Below are 23,956 nucleotides of genomic sequence, written 5' to 3'. Positions count from 1 at the left end.
TTTCATTAGAATTAACTAAAATGTTCCTGATTTTCCGTTTATATAACCGATTTTAGATATACACGTAAAACCGCTCTAATCCGGCTGAAACGTCGATATATGCAATAAAAACAAGACTTCTCCCCTTTCCAATATCTTACCCAGTATTTTAACGAGAAACAAATAGATGATTGAAAATGAAGTATTTAAGGTTATTTTCTGATCAATTATGTGTTTCCATAATTTTTCTCGTATATATAATGAAATAATATCAATAAACTGAAAATTCACAAAAACGTAGAAAAACGGCAAAATATTGCTTAATTCGATCATTTTTTGTTTAAATCACATAAAGGAAAAGGGGATGATAAAGGTAAAAATATTGCTAAATTCGATGGTTTTTAGTACAAAACAAAATGCAAGAAAACTTGCTTAAAAATGCAAAATTTGCGAAATTCTGAGATTTGAAGGCCAAATCATATATCGTGAGAAAACATGAAGTAGTATCGAAATATTGGTACAAAAGAATATATATACATAAAATCACACTACATGAATAACGTGAAAAAAGTCACTATATTACCATATTTGAGGATTTTAACTTCAAATCATAGAGCGAGGTTTCGTATTATGTAGATCCAAGAAAAGACATATGACAATGTTGTTTCAAATACAAATGATAAAAATCAATGTGTTTTCATTAGAATTAACTAAAATGTTCCTGATTTTCCGTTTATATAACCGATTTTAGATATACACGTAAAACCGCTCTAATCCGGCTGAAACGTCGATATATGCAATAAAAACAAGACTTCTCCCCTTTCCAATATCTTACTCAGTATTTTAACGAGAAACAAATAGTTGATTGAAAATGAAGTATTTAAGGTTATTTTCTGATCAATTATGTGTTTCCATAATTTTTCTCGTATATTTAATGAAATAATAACAATAAACTGAAAATTCAAAAAACCGAAGAAAAACGGCTTAATTCGATGATATTTTTTTAAATCACATAAAGGAAAAGGGGATGATAAAGGTCAAAATATTGCTAAATTCGATGATTTTTAGTACAAAACAAAATGCAAGAAAACTTGCATAAAAATGCAAAATTTGCGAAATTCTGAGATTTGAAGGCCAGATCACATATCGTGATACTACATGAAATAGTATCGAAATATTGGTAAAAATGAATATATTTACGTAACATCAAACTACATGAAAAACGTGAAAAAAGTCATTATTATACCAAATTTGAGGATTTTAACTTCGAATCATAGAGCGACGTTTCGTATTTTTTAGACCCTAGAAAAGACGTATAAAGATGTTGCATCCAATACAAATGACAAAAATCTATGTGTTTTCATTAAAATTAACTAAAATGTGCCTGATTTTCGGTTTATATTACCGATGGAAGATGTACACGTTAAACCGCTTTAATCCGGCTGAAACGTCGATATATACAATAAAAACAGAACTTCTCCCCTTTTCAATATCTTACTCAGTATTTTAACGAGAAACAAATATTTGATTGAAAATGAAGTGTTTAAGGTTAATTTCTAATCAATTATGTGTTTGCATCATTTTTATCGTAAATTTAATGAATTAATAGCAATAAACTGAAAATTCACAAAAACGTAGAAAAACAGCAAAATATTGCCTAATTCGATGATATTTTGTGTATATCACATAAAAGAAAAGGGGATGATAAACCTCAAAATATTGCTGAATTCGATGATTTTTAGTACGAAACAAAATGCAAGAAAATTGCTTAAAATGCAATATTATGCGAAAATCTGAGATTTGAAGGCCAAATCGTGATACTACATGAAATAGTATCGAAATATTGGTAAAAATGAATATAATTACGTAATATCAAACTACATGAAAAACGTGAAAAAAGTCATTATTATACTAAATTTGAGGATTTTAACTTCGAATCATAGAGCGAGGTTTCGTATTATTTAGATCCAAGAAAAGACATATGACAATGTTGTTTCAAATACAAATGTTAAAAATCAATGTGTTTTCATTAGAATTAACTAAAATGTTCCTGATTTTCCGTTTATATAACCGATTTTAGATATACACGTAAAACCGCTCTAATCCGGCTGAAACGTCGATATATGCAATAAAAACAGAACTTCTCCCCTTTCCAATATCTTACTCAGTATTTTAACGAGAAACAAATAGTTGGTTGAAAATAAAGTGTTTAAGGTTAATTTCTAATCAATTATGTGTTTGCATCATTTTTATCGTATATTTAATGAATTAATAGCAATAAACTGAAAATTCACAAAAACGTGGAAAAACGGCAAAATATTGCTTAATTCGATCATTTTTTGTTTAAATCACATAAAGGAAAAGGGGATGATAAAGTCAAAATATTGCTGAATTCGATGATTTTTAGTACAAAACAAAATGCAAGAAAACTTGCTTAAAATGCAAAATTTGCGAAATTCTGAGATTTGAAGGCCAAATCACAAATCGTGAGAAAACATGAAGTAGTATCGAAATATTGGTACAAACGAATATATATACATAAAATAACACTACATGAATAACGTGAAAAAAGTCACTATATTACCATATTTGAGGATTTTAACTTCAAATCATAGAGCGAGGTTTCGTATTATTTAGATCCAAGAAAAGACATATGACAATGTTGTTTCAAAAACAAATGATAAAAATCAATGTGTTTTCATTAGAATTAACTAAAATGTTCCTGATTTTCCGTTTATATAACCGATTTTAGATATACACGTAAAACCGCTCTAATCCGGCTGAAACGTCGATATATGCAATAAAAACAGAACTTCTCCCCTTTCCATTATCTTACTCAGTATTTTAACGAGAAACAAATAGTTGATTGAAAATGAAGTATTTAGGGTTATTTTCTGATCAATTATGTGTTTCCATAATTTTTCTCCTATATTTAATGAAATAATAACAATAAACTGAAAATTCAAAAAACCGAAGAAAAACGGCAAAATATTGCTTAATTCGATGATATTTTTTTAAATAACATAAAGGAAAAGGGGATGATAAAGGTCAAAATATTGCTAAATTCGATGATTTTTAGTACAAAACAAAATGCAAGAAAACTTGCATAAAAATGCAAAATTTGCGAAATTCTGAGATTTGAAGGCCAGATCACATATCGTGATACTACATGAAATAGTATCGAAATATTGGTAAAAATGAATATATTTACGTAACATCAAACTACATGAAAAACATGAAAAAAGTCATTATTATACCAAATTTGAGGATTTTAACTTCGAATCATAGAGCGACGTTTCGTATTTTTTAGACCCTAGAAAAGACGTATAAAGATGTTGCATCCAATACAAATGACAAAAATCTATGTGTTTTCATTAAAATTAACTAAAAAGTGCCTGATTTTCGGTTTATATTACCGATGGAAGATGTACACGTTAAACCGCTTTAATCCGGCTGAAACGTCGATATATACAATAAAAACAGAACTTCTCCCCTTTTCAATATCTTACTCAGTATTTTAACGAGAAACAAATAGTTGATTGAAAATGAAGTGTTTAAGGTTAATTTCTAATCAATTATGTGTTTGCATCATTTTTATCGTAAATTTAATGAATTCATAGCAATAAACTGAAAATTCACAAAAACGTAGAAAAACAGCAAAATATTGCCTAATTCGATGATATTTTGTGTATATCACATAAAAGAAAAGGGGATGATAAACCTCAAAATATTGCTGAATTCGATGATTTTTTGTACGAAACAAAATGCAAGAAAACTTTGCTTAAAATGCAATATTATGCGAAAATCTGAGATTTGAAGGCCAAATCACATATCGTGATACTACATGAAATAGTATCGAAATATTGGTAAAAATGAATGTATATACGTAATATCAAACTACATGAAAAACGTGAAAAAAGTCATTATTATACCAAATTTGAGGATTTTAACTTCGAATCATAGAGCGACGTTTCGTATTTTTTAGACCCTAGAAAAGACGTTTAAAGATGTTGCTTCCAATACAAATGATAAAAATCAATGTGTTTTCATTAAAATTAACTAAAATGTGCCTGATTTTCGGTTTATATTACCGATGGAAAATGTGCACGTAAAACTGGTTTACTCCGGCTGAAACGTCGATATACGCAATAAAAACAGAAATTCTCCCCCTTTAAATATCTTACCCAGTATTTTAACGAGAAACAAATAGATGATTGAAAACGAAGTATTTAAGGTTATTTTCTGATCAATTGTGTGTTTGCATAATTTTGATCGTATATATAATGAATAACAATAAACTGAAAATTCACAAAAACGTGGAAAAACGGCCTAATTCGATGATATTTTGTTTAAATCACATAAAGGAAAAGGAGATGATAAAGGTCAAGATATTGCTAAATTCGATGATTTTTAGTACAAAACAAAATGCAAGAAAACTTGCTTAAAAATGCAAAATTTGCGAAATTCTGAGATTTGAAGGCCAAATCACATATCGTGAGAAACATTAAGTAGTATCGAAATATTGGTAAAAACCAATATATATATACGTAAAATCACACTACATGAATAACGTGAAAAAAGTCACTATATTACCATATTTGAGGATTTTACCTTCAAATCATAGAGCGAGGTTTCGTATTATTTAGATCCAAGAAAAGACATATGACAATGTTGTTTCAAATACAAATGATAAAAATCAATGTGTTTTCATAAGAATTAACTAAAATGTTTCTGATTATCCGTTTATATTACCTATGGAAGATGTACACGTTAAACCGCTTTAATCCGGCTGAAACGTCGATATATACAATAAAAACAGAACTTCTCCCCTTTCCAATATCTTACTCAGTATTTTAACGAGAAACAAATAGTTGATTGAAAATGAAGTGTTTAAGGTTAATTTCTAATCAATTATGTGTTTGTATCATTTTTATCGTAAATTTAATGAATTAATAGCAATAAACTGAAAATTCACAAAAACGTGGAAAAACAGCAAAATATTGCCTAATTCGATGATATTTTGTTTATATCACATAAAGGAAAAGGGGATGATAAACGTCAAAATATTGCTGAATTCGATGATTTTTAGTATGAAACAAATGCAAGAAAACTTGCTTAAAATGCAATATTATGCGAAAATCTGATATTTGAAGGCCAAATCACATATCGTGATACGACATGAAATAGTATCGAAATATAGGTAAAAATGAATATATTTACGTAATATTAAACTACATGAAAAACGTGAAAAAAGTCATTATTATACCAAATTTGAGGATTTTAACTTCGAATCATAAAGCGACGTTTCGTATTTTTTAGACCCTAGAAAAGACGTATAAAGATGTTGCTTCCAATACAAATGACAAAAATCTATGTGTTTTCATTAAAATTAACTAAAATGTTCCTGATTTTTGGTTTATATTACCGATGGAAGATATACACGTAAAACCGTTCTACTCCGGCTGAAACGTCGATATATGCAATAAAAACAGAACTTCTCCCCTTTCCAATATCTTACACAGTATTTTAACGAGAAACAAATATATGATTGAAAATGAAGTATTTAAGGTTATTTTCTCATCAATTATGTGTTTCCATAATTTTTCTCGTATATTTAATGAAATAATAACAATAAACTGAAAATTCACAAAAACGAAGAAAAACGGCAAAATATTGCTTAATTCGATGATATTTTGTTTAAATCACACAAAGGAAAAGGGGATGATAAAGGTAAAAATATTGCTAAATTCGATGATTTTTAGTACAAAACAAAATGCTAGAAAACTTGCTTAAAATGCAAAATTTGCAAAATTCTGAGATATGAAGGCCAAATCACATATCGTGAGAAAACATGAAGAAGTATCGAAATATTGGTAAAAACGAATATATATATACATAAAATCACACTACATGAATAACGTGAAAAAAGTCACTATATTACCATATTTGAGGATTTTAACTTCAAATCATAGATCGAGGTTTCGTGTTATTTAGATCCAAGAAAAGACATATGACAATGTTGTTAATAAATACAAATGATAAAAGTCAATGTGTTTTCATTAGAATTAACTAAAATGTTCCTGATTTTCTGTTTATATAACCGATTTAAGATATACACGTAAAGCCGCTCTAATCTGGCAGAAACGTCGATATATGCAATAAAAACAGAACTTCTCCCCTTTCCAATATCTTTCTCAGTACTTTAACGAGAAACAAATAGTTGATTGAAAATGAAGTGTTTAAGGTTAATTTCCAATCAATTATGTGTTTGCATCATTTTTATCGTATATTTATGAATTAATTGCAATAAACTGAAAATTCACAAAAACGTGGAAAAATAGCAAAATATTGCCTAATTCGATGATATTTTGTTTATATCACATAAAGGAAAAGGGGATGATAAACGTCAAAGTATTGCTGAATTCGATGATTTTTAGTACGAAACAAAATGCAAGAAAACTTGCTTAAAATGCAATATTATGCGAAAATCTGAGATTTGAAGGCCATATCACATATCGTGATACTACATGAAATAGTATCGAAATATTGGTACAAATGAATGTATTTACGTAATATCAAACTACATGAAAAACGTGAAAAAAGTCATTATTATACCAAATTTGAGGATTTTAACTTCGAATCATAGAGCGACGTTTCGTATTTTTTAGACCCTAGAAAAGACGTATAAAGATGTTGCATCCAATACAAATGACAAAAATCTATGTGTTTTCATTAAAATTAACTAAAAAGTGCCTGATTTTCGGTTTATATTACCGATGGAAGATGTACACGTTAAACCGCTTTAATCCGGCTGAAACGTCGATATATACAATAAAAACAGAACTTCTCCCCTTTTCAATATCTTACTCAGTATTTTAACGAGAAACAAATAGTTGATTGAAAATGAAGTGTTTAAGGTTAATTTCTAATCAATTATGTGTTTGCATCATTTTTATCGTAAATTTAATGAATTAATAGCAATAAACTGAAAATTCACAAAAACGTAGAAAAACAGCAAAATATTGCCTAATTCGATGATATTTTGTGTATATCACATAAAAGAAAAGGGGATGATAAACCTCAAAATATTGCTGAATTCGATGATTTTTTGTACGAAACAAAATGCAAGAAAACTTTGCTTAAAATGCAATATTATGCGAAAATCTGAGATTTGAAGGCCAAATCACATATCGTGATACTACATGAAATAGTATCGAAATATTGGTAAAAATGAATGTATATACGTAATATCAAACTACATGAAAAACGTGAAAAAAGTCATTATTATATCAAATTTGAGGATTTTAACTTCGAATCATAGAGCGACGTTTCGTATTTTTTAGACCCTAGAAAAGACGTTTAAAGATGTTGCTTCCAATACAAATGATAAAAATCAATGTGTTTTCATTAAAATTAACTAAAATGTGCCTGATTTTCGGTTTATATTACCGATGGAAAATGTGCACGTAAAACTGGTTTACTCCGGCTGAAACGTCGATATACGCAATAAAAACAGAAATTCTCCCCCTTTAAATATCTTACCCAGTATTTTAACGAGAAACAAATAGATGATTGAAAACGAAGTATTTAAGGTTATTTTCTGATCAATTGTGTGTTTGCATAATTTTGATCGTATATATAATGAATAACAATAAACTGAAAATTCACAAAAACGTGGAAAAACGGCCTAATTCGATGATATTTTGTTTAAATCACATAAAGGAAAAGGAGATGATAAAGGTCAAGATATTGCTAAATTCGATGATTTTTAGTACAAAACAAAATGCAAGAAAACTTGCTTAAAAATGCAAAATTTGCGAAATTCTGAGATTTGAAGGCCAAATCACATATCGTGAGAAACATTAAGTAGTATCGAAATATTGGTAAAAACCAATATATATATACGTAAAATCACACTACATGAATAACGTGAAAAAAGTCACTATATTACCATATTTGAGGATTTTACCTTCAAATCATAGAGCGAGGTTTCGTATTATTTAGATCCAAGAAAAGACATATGACAATGTTGTTTCAAATACAAATGATAAAAATCAATGTGTTTTCATAAGAATTAACTAAAATGTTTCTGATTATCCGTTTATATTACCTATGGAAGATGTACACGTTAAACCGCTTTAATCCGGCTGAAACGTCGATATATACAATAAAAACAGAACTTCTCCCCTTTCCAATATCTTACTCAGTATTTTAACGAGAAACAAATAGTTGATTGAAAATGAAGTGTTTAAGGTTAATTTCTAATCAATTATGTGTTTGTATCATTTTTATCGTAAATTTAATGAATTAATAGCAATAAACTGAAAATTCACAAAAACGTGGAAAAACAGCAAAATATTGCCTAATTCGATGATATTTTGTTTATATCACATAAAGGAAAAGGGGATGATAAACGTCAAAATATTGCTGAATTCGATGATTTTTAGTATGAAACAAATGCAAGAAAACTTGCTTAAAATGCAATATTATGCGAAAATCTGATATTTGAAGGCCAAATCACATATCGTGATACGACATGAAATAGTATCGAAATATAGGTAAAAATGAATATATTTACGTAATATTAAACTACATGAAAAACGTGAAAAAAGTCATTATTATACCAAATTTGAGGATTTTAACTTCGAATCATAAAGCGACGTTTCGTATTTTTTAGACCCTAGAAAAGACGTATAAAGATGTTGCTTCCAATACAAATGACAAAAATCTATGTGTTTTCATTAAAATTAACTAAAATGTTCCTGATTTTTGGTTTATATTACCGATGGAAGATATACACGTAAAACCGTTCTACTCCGGCTGAAACGTCGATATATGCAATAAAAACAGAACTTCTCCCCTTTCCAATATCTTACACAGTATTTTAACGAGAAACAAATATATGATTGAAAATGAAGTATTTAAGGTTATTTTCTCATCAATTATGTGTTTCCATAATTTTTCTCGTATATTTAATGAAATAATAACAATAAACTGAAAATTCACAAAAACGAAGAAAAACGGCAAAATATTGCTTAATTCGATGATATTTTGTTTAAATCACACAAAGGAAAAGGGGATGATAAAGGTAAAAATATTGCTAAATTCGATGATTTTTAGTACAAAACAAAATGCTAGAAAACTTGCTTAAAATGCAAAATTTGCAAAATTCTGAGATATGAAGGCCAAATCACATATCGTGAGAAAACATGAAGAAGTATCGAAATATTGGTAAAAACGAATATATATATACATAAAATCACACTACATGAATAACGTGAAAAAAGTCACTATATTACCATATTTGAGGATTTTAACTTCAAATCATAGATCGAGGTTTCGTGTTATTTAGATCCAAGAAAAGACATATGACAATGTTGTTAATAAATACAAATGATAAAAGTCAATGTGTTTTCATTAGAATTAACTAAAATGTTCCTGATTTTCTGTTTATATAACCGATTTAAGATATACACGTAAAGCCGCTCTAATCTGGCAGAAACGTCGATATATGCAATAAAAACAGAACTTCTCCCCTTTCCAATATCTTTCTCAGTACTTTAACGAGAAACAAATGACTGATTGAAAATGAAGTGTTTAAGGTTAATTTCCAATCAATTATGTGTTTGCATCATTTTTATCGTATATTTATGAATTAATTGCAATAAACTGAAAATTCACAAAAACGTGGAAAAATAGCAAAATATTGCCTAATTCGATGATATTTTGTTTATATCACATAAAGGAAAAGGGGATGATAAACGTCAAAGTATTGCTGAATTCGATGATTTTTAGTACGAAACAAAATGCAAGAAAACTTGCTTAAAATGCAATATTATGCGAAAATCTGAGATTTGAAGGCCATATCACATATCGTGATACTACATGAAATAGTATCGAAATATTGGTACAAATGAATGTATTTACGTAATATCAAACTACATGAAAAACGTGAAAAAAGTCATTATTATACCAAATTTGAGGATTTTAACTTCGAATCATAAAGCGACGTTTCGTATTTTTAGACCCTAGAAAAGACGTATAAAGATGTTGCTTCCAATACAAATGACAAAAATCTATGTGTTTTCATTAAAATTAACTAAAATGTTCCTGATTTTCGGTTTATATTACCGATGGAAGATGTACACGTAAAACCGTTCTACTCCGGCTGAAACGTCGATATATGCAATAAAAACAGAAATTCTCCCCCTTTAAATATCTTACCCAGTATTTTAACGAGAAACAAATAGATGATTGAAAATGAAGTATTTAAGGTTATTTTCTGATCAATTATGTGTTTCCATAATTTTTCTCGTATATATAATGAAATAATATCAATAAACTGAAAATTCACAAAAACGTAGAAAAACGGCAAAATATTGCTTAATTCGATCATTTTTTGTTTAAATCACATAAAGGAAAAGGGGATGATAAAGGTAAAAATATTGCTAAATTCGATGATTTTTAGTACAAAACAAAATGCAAGAAAACTTGCTTAAAAATGCAAAATTTGCGAAATTCTGAGATTTGAAGGCCAAATCATATATCGTGAGAAAACATGAAGTAGTATCGAAATATTGGTACAAAAGAATATATATACATAAAATCACACTACATGAATAACGTGAAAAAAGTCACTATATTACCATATTTGAGGATTTTAACTTCAAATCATAGAGCGAGGTTTCGTATTATGTAGATCCAAGAAAAGACATATGACAATGTTGTTTCAAATACAAATGATAAAAATCAATGTGTTTTCATTAGAATTAACTAAAATGTTCCTGATTTTACGTTTATATAACCGATTTTAGATATACACGTAAAACCGCTCTAATCCGGCTGAAACGTCGATATATGCAATAAAAACAAGACTTCTCCCCTTTCCAATATCTTACTCAGTATTTTAACGAGAAACAAATAGTTGATTGAAAATGAAGTATTTAAGGTTATTTTCTGATCAATTATGTGTTTCCATAATTTTTCTCGTATATTTAATGAAATAATAACAATAAACTGAAAATTCATAAAACCGAAGAAAAACGGCTTAATTCGATGATATTTTTTTAAATCACATAAAGGAAAAGGGGATGATAAAGGTCAAAATATTGCTAAATTCGATGATTTTTAGTACAAAACAAAATGCAAGAAAACTTGCTTAAAATGCAATATTATACGAAAATCTGAGATTTGAAGGCCAAATCACATATCGTGATACGACATGAAATAGTATCGAAAAATAGGTAAAAATGAATATATTTACGTAATATCAAACTACATGAAAAACGTGAAAAAAGTCATTATTATACCAAATTTGAGGATTTTAACTTCGAATCATAGAGCGACGTTTCGTATTTTTTAGACCCTAGAAAAGTCGTATAAAGATGTTGCATCCAATACAAATGACAAAAATCTATGTGTTTTCATTAAAATTAACTAAAATGTGACTGATTTTCGGTTTATATTACCGATGGAAGATGTACACGTTAAACCGCTTTAATCCGGCTGAAACGTCGATATATACAATAAAAACAGAACTTCTCCCCTTTTCAATATCTTACTCAGTATTTTAACGAGAAACAAATAGTTGATTGAAAATGAAGTGTTTAAGGTTAATTTCTAATCAATTATGTGTTTGCATCATTTTTATCGTAAATTTAATGAATTAATAGCAATAAACTGAAAATTGACAAAAACGTAGAAAAACAGCAAAATATTGCCTAATTCGATGATATTTTGTGTATATCACATAAAGGAAAAGGGGATGATTAACGTCAAAATATTGCTGAATTCGATGATTTTTAGTACGAAACAAAATGCAAGAAAATTGCTTAAAATGCAATATTATGCGAAAATCTGAGATTTGAAGGCCAAATCGTGATACTACATGAAATAGTATCGAAATATTGGTAAAAATGAATATATTTACGTAATATAACTACATGAAAAACGTGAAAAAAGTCATTATTATACTAAATTTGAGGATTTTATCTTCGAATCATAGAGCGAGGTTTCGTATTATTTAGATCCAAGAAAAGACATATGACAATGTTGTTTCAAATACAAATGTTAAAAATCAATATGTTTTCATTAGAATTAACTAAAATGTTCCTGATTTTCCGTTTAAATAACCGATTTTAGATATACACGTAAAACCGCTCTAATCCGGCTGAAACGTCGATATATGCAATAAAAACAGAACTTCTCCCCTTTCCAATATCTTACTCAGTATTTTAACGAGAAACAAATAGTTGATTGAAAATGAAGTGTTTAAGGTTAATTTCTAATCTATTATGTGTTTGCATCATTTTTATCGTAAATTTAATGAATTAATAGCAATAAACTGAAAATTCACAAAAACGTGGAAAAACAGCAAAATATTGCCTAATTCGATGATATTTTGTTTATATTACATAAAGGAAAAGGGGATGATAAAGTCAAAATATTGCTGAATTCGATGATTTTTAGTACGAAACAAAATGCAAGAAAACTTGCTTAAAATGCAATATTATACGAAAATCTGAGATTTGAAGGCCAAATCACATATCGTGATACTACATGAAATAGTATCGAAATATTGGTAAAAATGAATATATTTACGTAATATCAAACTACATGAAAAAGGTGAAAAAAGTCATTATTATACCAAATTTGAGGATTTTAACTTCGAATCATAGAGCGACGTTTCGTATTTTATAGACCCTAGAAAAGACGTTTAAAGATGTTGCTTCCAATACAAATGATAAAAATCAATGTGTTTTCATTAAAATTAACTAAAATGTTCCTGATTTTCGGTTTATATTTCCAATGGAAGATGTACACGTAAAACCGTTCTACTCCGGCTGAAACGTCGATATATGCAATAAAAACAGAAATTCTCCCCCTTTAAATATCTTACCCAGCATTTTAACGAGAAACAAATAGATGATTGAAAATGAAGTATTTAAGGTTATTTTCTGATCAATTATGTGTTTCCATAATTTTTCTCGTATATATAATGAAATAATAACAATAAACTGAAAATTCAAAAAACCGAAGAAAAACGGTAAAATATTGCTTAATTCGATGATATTTTTTTAAATCACATAAAGGAAAAGGGGATGATAAAGGTCAAAATATTGCTAAATTCGATGATTTTTAGTACAAAACAAAATGCAAGAAAACTTGCTTAAAAATGCAAAATTTGCGAAATTCTGAGATTTGAAGGCCAGATCATATATCGTGATACTACATGAAATAGTATCGAATTATTGGTAAAAATGAATATATTTACGTAACATCAAACTACATGAAAAACGTGAAAAAAGTCATTATTATACCAAATTTGAGGATTTTAACTTCGAATCATAGAGCGACGTTTCGTATTTTTTAGACCCTAGAAAAGACGTTTAAAGATGTTGCTTCCAATACAAATGGTAAAAATCAATGTGTTTTCATTAAAATTAACTAAAATTTTCCTGATTTTCGGTTTATATTACTGATGGAAGATGTGCACGTAAAACCGTTCTAATCCGGCTGAAACGTCGATATATGCAATAAAAACAGAACTTTTCCCCTTTTCAATATATTACTCAGTAGTTTAACGAGAAACAAATAGATGATTGAAAACGAAGTATTTAAGGTTATTTTATGATCAATTATGTGTTTGCATAATTTTTATCGTATATATAATGAATTAATAACAATAAACTGAAAATTCACAAAAACGTGGAAAAACGGCCAAATTCGAAGATATTTTGTTTAAATCACATAAAGTAAAAGATGATAAAGGTCAAGATATTGCTAAATTCGATGATTTTTAGTACAAAACAAAATGCAAGAAAACTTGCTTAAAAATGCAAAACTTGCGAAATTCTGATTTTGAAGGCCAAATCACATATCGTGAGAAAACATTAAGTAGTGTCGAAATATTGGTAAAAACCAATATATACGGAAAATCACACTACATGAATAACGTGAAAAAAGTCACTATATTATCATTTTTGAGGATTTTAACTTCAAATCATAGAGCGAGGTTTCGAATTATTTAGATCCAAGAAAAGACATATGACAATGTTGTTTCAAATACAAATGATAAAAATGAATATGTTTTCATTAGAATTAACTAAAATGTTTCTGATTTTCCGTTTATATTACCTATGGAAGATGTACACGTTAAACCGCTTTAATCCGGCTGAAACGTCGATATATACAATAAAAAAAGAACTTCTCCCCTTTCCAATATCTTACTCAGTATTTTAACGAGAAACAAATAGTTGATTGAAATTGAAGTGTTTAAGGTTAATTTCTAATCAATTATGTGTTTGCATCATTTTTATCGTAAATTTAATGAATTAATAGCAATAAACTGAAAATTCACAAAAACGTGGAAAAACAGCAAAATATTGCCTAATTCGATGATATTTTGTTTATATTACATAAAGGAAAAGGGGATGATAAAGTCAAAATATTGCTGAATTCGATGATTTTTAGTACGAAACAAAGGCAAGAAAACTTGCTTAAAATGCAATATTATGCGAAAATCTGAGATTTGAAGGCCAAATCACATATCGTGATACTACATGAAATAGTATCGAAATATTGGTAAAAATGAATGTATTTACGTAATATCAAACTACATGAAAAACGTGAAAAAAGTCATTATTATACCAAATTTGAGGATTTTAACTTCGAATCATAAAGCGACGTTTCGTATTTTTTAGACCCTAGAAAAGACGTATAAAGATGTTGCTTCCAATACAAATGACAAAAATCTATGTGTTTTCATTAAAATTAACTAAAATGTTCCTGATTTTCGGTTTATATTACCGATGGAAGATGTACACGTAAAACCGTTCTACTCCGGCTGAAACGTCGATATATGCAATAAAAACAGAAATTCTCCCCCTTTAAATATCTTACCCAGTATTTTAACGAGAAACAAATAGATGATTGAAAATGAAGTATTTAAGGTTATTTTCTGATCAATTATGTGTTTCCATAATTTTTCTCGTATATATAATGAAATAATATCAATAAACTGAAAATTCACAAAAACGTAGAAAAACGGCAAAATATTGCTTAATTCGATAATTTTTGGTTTAAATCACATAAAGGAAAAGGGGATGATAAAGGTAAAAATATTGCTAAATTCGATGATTTTTAGTACAAAACAAAATGCAAGAAAACTTGCTTAAAAATGCAAAATTTGCGAAATTCTGAGATTTGAAGGCCAAATCACATATCGTGAGAAAACATGAAGTAGTATCGAAATATTGGTAAAAACCAATATATATACGTAAAATCACACTACATGAATAACGTGAAAAAAGTCACTATATTACCATATTTGAGGATTTTAACTTCAAATCATAGAGCGAGGTTTCGTATTATTTAGATCCAAGAAAAGACATATGACAATGTTGTTTTAAATACAAATGATAAAAATCAATGTGTTTTCATTAGAACTAATTAAAATGTTTCTGATTTTCCGTTTATATTACCTATTGAAGATGTACACGTTAAACCGCTTTAATCCGGCTGAAACGTCGATATATACAATAAAAACAGAACTTCTTCCCTTTCCAATATCTTACTCAGTATTTTAACGAGAAACAAATAGTTGATTGAAAATGAAGTGTTTAAGGTTAATTTCTAATCAATTATGTGTTTGCATCATTTTTATCGTAAATTTAATGAATTAATAGCAATAAACTGAAAATTCACAAAACCGTGGAAAAACAGCAAAATATTGCCTAATTCGATGATATTTTGTTAATATTACATAAAGGAAAAGGGGATGATAAAGTCAAAATATTGCTGAATTCGATGATTTTTAGTACGAAACAAAATGCAAGAAAACTTGCTTAAAATGCAATATTATACGAAAATCTGAGATTTGAAGGCCAAATCACATATCGTGATACTACATGAAATAGTATCGAAATATTGGTAAAAATGAATATATTTACGTAATATCAAACTACATGAAAAAGGTGAAAAAAGTCATTATTATACCAAATTTGTGGATTTTAACTTCGAATCATAGAGCGACGTTTCGTATTTTTTAGACCCTAGAAAAGACGTTTAAAGATGTTGCTTCCAATACAAATGATAAAAATCAATGTGTTTTCATTAAAATTAACTAAAATTTTCCTGATTTTCGGTTTATATTACTGATGGAAGATGTGCACGTAAAACCATTCAAATCCGGCTGAAACGTCGATACATGCAATAAAAACAGAACTTTTCCCCTTTTCAATATATTACTCAGTATTTTAACGAGAAACAAATAGATGATTGAAAACGAAGTATTTAAGGTTATTTTCTGATCAATTATGTGTTTGCATAATTTTTATCGTATATATAATGAATTAATAACAATAAACTGAAAATTCACAAAAACGTGGAAAAACGGCCTAATTTGAAGATATTTTGTTTAAATCACATAAAGTAAAAGATGACAAAGGTCAAGATATTGCTAAATTCGATGATTTTTAGTATAAAACAAAATGCAAGAAAACTTGCTTAAAAATGCAAAACTTGCGAAATTCTGAGATTTGAAGGCCAAATCACATATCGTGAGAAAACATTAAGTAGTATCGAAATATTGGTAAAAACCAATATATATACGTAAAATCACACTACATGAATAACGTGAAAAAAGTCACTATATTATCATTTTTGAGGATTTTAACTTCAAATCATAGAGCGAGGTTTCGTATTATTTAGATCCAAGAAAAGACATATGACAATGTTGTTTCAAATACAAATGATAAAAATAAATGTGTTTTCATTAGAATTAACTAAAATGTTTCTGATTTTCCGTTTATATTACCTATGGAAGATCTACACGTTAAACCGCTTTAAACCGGCTGAAACGTCGATATATTCAATAAAAACAGAACTTCTCCCCTTTCCAATATCTTACTCAGTATTTTAACGAGAAACAAATAGTTGATTGAAAATGATGTGTTTAAGGTTAATTTCTAATCAATTATGTGTTTGCATCATTTTTTTCGTAAATTTAATGAATTAATAGCAATAAACTGAAAATTCACAAAAACGTAGAAAAACAGCAAAATATTGCCTAATTCGATGATATTTTGTGTATATTACATAAAGGAAAAGGGGATGATGAACGTCAAAATATTGCTGAATTCGATGATTTTTAGTACGAAACAAAATGCAAGAAAACTTGCTTAAAATGCAATATTATGCGAAAATCTGAGATTTGAAGGCCAAATCACATATCGTGATACTACATGAAATAGAATCGAAATATTGGTAAAAATGAATGTATTTACGTAATATCAAACTACATGAAAAACGTGAAAAAAGTCATTATTATACCAAATTTGAGGATTTTAACTTCGAATCATAAAGCGACGTTTCGTATTTTTTAGACCCTAGAAAAGACGTATAAAGATGTTGCTTCCAATACAAATGACAAAAATCTATGTGTTTTCATTAAAATTAACTAAAATGTTCCTGATTTTCGGTTTATATTACCGATGGAAGATGTACACGTAAAACCGTTCTACTCCGGCTGAAACGTCGATATATGCAATAAAAACAGAAATTCTCCCCCTTTAAATATCTTACCCAGTATTTTAACGAGAAACAAATAGATGATTGAAAATGAAGTATTTAAGGTTATTTTCTGATCAATTATGTGTTTCCATAATTTTTCTCGTATATATAATGAAATAATATCAATAAACTGAAAATTCACAAAAACGTAGAAAAACGGCAAAATATTGCTTAATTCGATCATTTTTTGTTTAAATCACATAAAGGAAAAGGGGATGATAAAGGTAAAAATATGGCTAAATTCGATGATTTTTAGTACAAAACAAAATGCAAGAAAACTTGCTTAAAAATGCAAAATTTGCGAAATTCTGAGATTTGAAGGCCAAATCACATATCGTGAGAAAACATGAAGTAGTATCGAAATATTGGTAAAAACCAATATATATACGTAAAATCACACTACATGAATAACGTGAAAAAAGTCACTATATTACCATATTTGAGGATTTTAACTTCAAATCATAGAGCGAGGTATCGTATTATTTAGATCCAAGAAAAGACATATGACAATGTTGTTTCAAATACAAATGATAAAAATCAATGTGTTTTCATTAGAACTAACTAAAATGTTTCTGATTTTCCGTTTATATTACCTATGGAAGATTTACACATTAAACCGCTTTAATCCGGCTGAAACGTCGATATATGCAATAAAAAAAGAACTTCTCCCCTTTCCAATATCTTACTCAGTATTTTAACGAGAAACAAATAGTTGATTGAAAATTAAGTGTTTAAGGTTAATTTCTAATCAATTATGTGTTTGCATCATTTTTATCGTAAATTTAATGAATTAATAGCAATAAACTGAAAATTCACAAAAACGTGGAAAAACAGCAAAATATTGCCTAATTCGATGATATTTTGTTTATATTACATAAAGGAAAAGGGGATGATAAAGTCAAAATATTGCTGAATTCGATGATTTTTAGTACGAAACAAAATGCAAGAAAACTTGCTTAAAATGCAATATTATACGAAAATCTAAGATTTGAAGGCCAAATCACATATCGTGATACTACATGAAATAGTATCGAAATATTGGTAAAAATGAATATATTTACGTAATATCAAACTACCTGAAAAAGGTGAAAAAAGTCATTATTATACCAAATTTGAGGATTTTAACTTCGAATCATAGAGCGACGTTTCGTATTTTTTAGACCCTAGAAAAGACGTTTAAAGATGTTGCTTCCATTACAAATGATAAAAATCAATGTGTTTTCATTAAAATTAACTAAAATGTTCCTGATTTTCGGTTTATATTTCCAATGGAAGATGTACACGTAAAACCGTTCTACTCCGGTTGAAACGTCGATATATGCAATAAAAACAGAAATTCTCCCCCTTTAAATATCTTACCCAGCATTTTAACGAGAAACAAATAGATGATTGAAAATGAAGTATTTAAGGTTATTTTCTGATCAATTATGTGTTTCCATAATTTTTCTCGTATATATAATGAAATAATAACAATAAACTGAAAATTAAAAAAAACGAAGAAAAACGGCAAAATATTGCTTAATTCGATGATATTTTTTTAAATCACATAAAGGAAAAGGGGATGATAAAGGTCAAAATATTGCTAAATTCGATCATTTTTAGTACAAAACAAAATGCAAGAAAACTTGCTTAAAAATGCAAAATTTGCGAAATTCTGAGATTTGAAGGCCAGATCACATATCGTGATACTACATGAAATAGTATCGAAATATTGGTAAAAATGAATATATTTACGTAACATCAAACTACATGAAAAACGTGAAAAAAGTCATTATTATACCAAATTTGAGGATTTTAACTTCGAATCATAGAGCGACGTTTCGTATTTTTTAGACCCTAGAAAAGACGTTTAAAGATGTTGCTTCCAATACAAATGGTAAAAATCAATGTGTTTTCATTAAAATTAACTAAAATTTTCCTGATTTTCGGTTTATGTTACTGATGGAAGATGTGCACGTAAAACCGTTCTAATCCGGCTGAAACGTCGATATATGCAATAAAAACAGAACTTTTCCCCTTTTCAATATATTACTCAGTAGTTTAACGAGAAACAAATAGATGATTGAAAACGAAGTATTTAAGGTTGTTTTCTGATCAATTATGTGTTTGCATAATTTTTATCGTATATATAATGAATTAATAACAATAAACTGAAAATTCACAAAAACGTGGAAAAACGGCCTAATTCGAAGATATTTTGTTTAAATCACATAAAGTAAAAGATGATAAAGGTCAAGATATTGCTAAATTCGATGATTTTTAGTACAAAACAAAATGCAAGAAAACTTGCTTAAAAATGCAAAACTTGCGAAATTCTGATTTTGAAGGCCAAATCACATATCGTGAGAAAACATTAAGTAGTATCGAAATATTGGTAAAAACCAATATATATACGTAAAATCACACTACATGAATAACGTGAAAAAGTCACTATATTATCATTTTTGAGGATTTTAACTTCAAATCATAGAGCGAGGTTTCGTATTATTTAGATCCAAGAAAAGACATATGACAATGTTGTTTCAAATACAAATGTTAAAAATCAATGTGTTTTCATTAGAATTAACTAAAATGTTTCTGATTTTCCGTTTATATTACCTATGGAAGATGTACACGTTAAACCGCTTTAATCCGGCTGAAACGTCGATATATACAATAAAAACAGAACTTCTCCCCTTTCCAATATCTTACTCAGTATTTTAACGAGAAACAAATAGTTGATTGAAAATGAAGTGTTTAAGGTTAATTTCTAATCAATTATGTGTTTGCATCATTTTTTTCGTAAATTTAATGAATTAATAGCAATAAACTGAAAATTCACAAAAACGTAGAAAAACAGCAAAATATTGCCTAATTCGATGATATTTTGTGTATATTACATAAAGGAAAAGAGGCTGATGAACGTCAAAATATTGCTGAATTCGATGATTTTTAGTACGAAACAAAATGCAAGAAAACTTGCTTAAAATGCAATATTATGCGAAAATCTGAGATTTGAAGGCCAAATCACATATCGTGATACTACATGAAATAGTATCGAAATATTGGTAAAATGAATGTATTTACGTAATATCAAACTACATGAAAAACGTGAAAAAAGTCATTATTATACCAAATTTGAGGATTTTAACTTCGAATCATAAAGCGACGTTTCGTATTTTTTAGACCCTAGAAAAGACGTATAAAGATGTTGCTTCCAATACAAATGACAAAAATCTATGTGTTTTCATTAAAATTAACTAAAATGTTCCTGATTTTCGGTTTATATTACCGATGGAAGATGTACACGTAAAACCGTTCTACTCCGGCTGAAACGTCGATATATGCAATAAAAACAGAAATTCTCCCCCTTTAAATATCTTACCCAGTATTTTAACGAGAAACAAATAGAAGATTGAAAATGAAGTATTTAAGGTTATTTTCTGATCAATTATGTGTTTCCATAATTTTTCTCGTATATATAATGAAATAATATCAATAAACTGAAAATTCACAAAAACGTAGAAAAACGGCAAAATATTGCTTAATTCGATCATTTTTTGTTTAAATCACATAAAGGAAAAGGGGATGATAAAGGTAAAAATATTGCTAAATTCGATGATTTTTAGTACAAAACAAAATGCAAGAAAACTTGCTTAAAAATGCAAAATTTGCGAAATTCTGAGATTTGAAGGCCAAATCACATATCGTGAGAAAACATGAAGTAGTTTCGAAATATTGGTAAAAACCAATATATATACGTAAAATCACACTACATGAATAACGTGAAAAAAGTCACTATATTACCATATTTGAGGATTTTAACTTCAAATCATAGAGCGAGGTATCGTATTATTTAGATCCAAGAAAAGACATATGACAATGTTGTTTCAAATACAAATGATAAAAATCAATGTGTTTTCATTAGAACTAACTAAAATGTTTCTGATTTTCCGTTTATATTACCTATGGAAGATGTACACATTAAACCGCTTTAATCCGGCTGAAACGTCGATTTATGCAATAAAAAAAGAACTTCTCCCCTTTCCAATATCTTACTCAGTATTTTAACGAGAAACAAATAGTTGATTGAAAATTAAGTGTTTAAGGTTAATTTCTAATCAATTATGTGTTTGCATCATTTTTATCGTAAATTTAATGAATTAATAGCAATAAACTGAAAATTCACAAAAACGTGGAAAAACAGCAAAATATTGCCTAATTCGATGATATTTTGTTTATATTACATAAAGGAAAAGGGGATGATAAAGTCAAAATATTGCTGAATTCGATGATTTTTAGTACGAAACAAAATGCAAGAAAACTTGCTTAAAATGCAATATTATACGAAAATCTGAGATTTGAAGGCCAAATCACATATCGTGATACTACATGAAATAGTATCGAAATATTGGTAAAAATGAATATATTTACGTAATATCAAACTACATGAAAAAGGTGAAAAAAGTCATTATTATACCAAATTTGAGGGTTTTAACTTCGAATCATAGAGCGACGTTTCGTATTTTTTAGACCCTAGAAAAGACGTTTAAAGATGTTGCTTCCAATACAAATGATAAAAATCTATGTGTTTTCATTAAAATTAACTAAAATGTTCCTGATTTTCGGTTTATATTTCCAATGGAAGATGTACACGTAAAACCGTTCTACTCCGGCTGAAACGTCGATATATGCAATAAAAACAGAAATTCTCCCCCTTTAAATATCTTACCCAACATTTTAACGAGAAACAAATAGATGATTGAAAATGAAGTATTTAAGGTTATTTTCTGATCAATTATGTGTTTCCATAATTTTTCTCGTATATATAATGAAATAATAACAATAAACTGAAAATTCAAAAAAACGAAGAAAAACGGCAAAATATTGCTTAATTCGATGATATTTTTTTAAATCACATAAAGGAAAAGGGGATGATAAAGGTCAAAATATTGCTAAATTCGATCATTTTTAGTACAAAACAAAATGCAAGAAAACTTGCTTAAAAATGCAAAATTTGCGAAATTCTGAGATTTGAAGGCCAGATCACATATCGTGATACTACATGAAATAGTATCGAAATATTGGTAAAAATGAATATATTTACGTAACATCAAACTACATGAAAAACGTGAAAAAAGTCATTATTATACCAAATTTGAGGATTTTAACTTCGAATCATAGAGCGACGTTTCGTATTTTTTAGACCCTAGAAAAGACGTTTAAAGATGTTGCTTCCAATACAAATGGTAAAAATCAATGTGTTTTCATTAAAATTAACTAAAATTTTCCTGATTTTCGGTTTATGTTACTGATGGAAGATGTGCACGTAAAACCGTTCTAATCCGGCTGAAACGTCGATATATGCAATAAAAACAGAACTTTTCCCCTTTTCAATATATTACTCAGTAGTTTAACGAGAAACAAATAGATGATTGAAAACGAAGTATTTAAGGTTGTTTTCTGATCAATTATGTGTTTGCATAATTTTTATCGTATATATAATGAATTAATAACAATAAACTGAAAATTCACAAAAACGTGGAAAAACGGCCTAATTCGAAGATATTTTGTTTAAATCACATAAAGTAAAAGATGATAAAGGTCAAGATATTGCTAAATTCGATGATTTTTAGTACAAAACAAAATGCAAGAAAACTTGCTTAAAAATGCAAAACTTGCGAAATTCTGATTTTGAAGGCCAAATCACATATCGTGAGAAAACATTAAGTAGTATCGAAATATTGGTAAAAACCAATATATATACGTAAAATCACACTACATGAATAACGTGAAAAAGTCACTATATTATCATTTTTGAGGATTTTAACTTCAAATCATAGAGCGAGGTTTCGTATTATTTAGATCCAAGAAAAGACATATGACAATGTTGTTTCAAATACAAATGTTAAAAATCAATGTGTTTTCATTAGAATTAACTAAAATGTTTCTGATTTTCCGTTTATATTACCTATGGAAGATGTACACGTTAAACCGCTTTAATCCGGCTGAAACGTCGATATATACAATAAAAACAGAACTTCTCCCCTTTCCAATATCTTACTCAGTATTTTAACGAGAAACAAATAGTTGATTGAAAATGAAGTGTTTAAGGTTAATTTCTAATCAATTATGTGTTTGCATCATTTTTTTCGTAAATTTAATGAATTAATAGCAATAAACTGAAAATTCACAAAAACGTAGAAAAACAGCAAAATATTGCCTAATTCGATGATATTTTGTGTATATTACATAAAGGAAAAGAGGCTGATGAACGTCAAAATATTGCTGAATTCGATGATTTTTAGTACGAAACAAAATGCAAGAAAACTTGCTTAAAATGCAATATTATGCGAAAATCTGAGATTTGAAGGCCAAATCACATATCGTGATACTACATGAAATAGTATCGAAATATTGGTAAAAT

This window comes from Procambarus clarkii, chromosome 67, assembly GCF_040958095.1.
Source record: "Procambarus clarkii isolate CNS0578487 chromosome 67, FALCON_Pclarkii_2.0, whole genome shotgun sequence".
Lineage (NCBI taxonomy): Eukaryota > Metazoa > Arthropoda > Malacostraca > Decapoda > Cambaridae > Procambarus > Procambarus clarkii.
The sequence above is the reverse complement of the archived record's forward strand: the minus strand, read 5'-3'. Positions refer to the sequence as shown.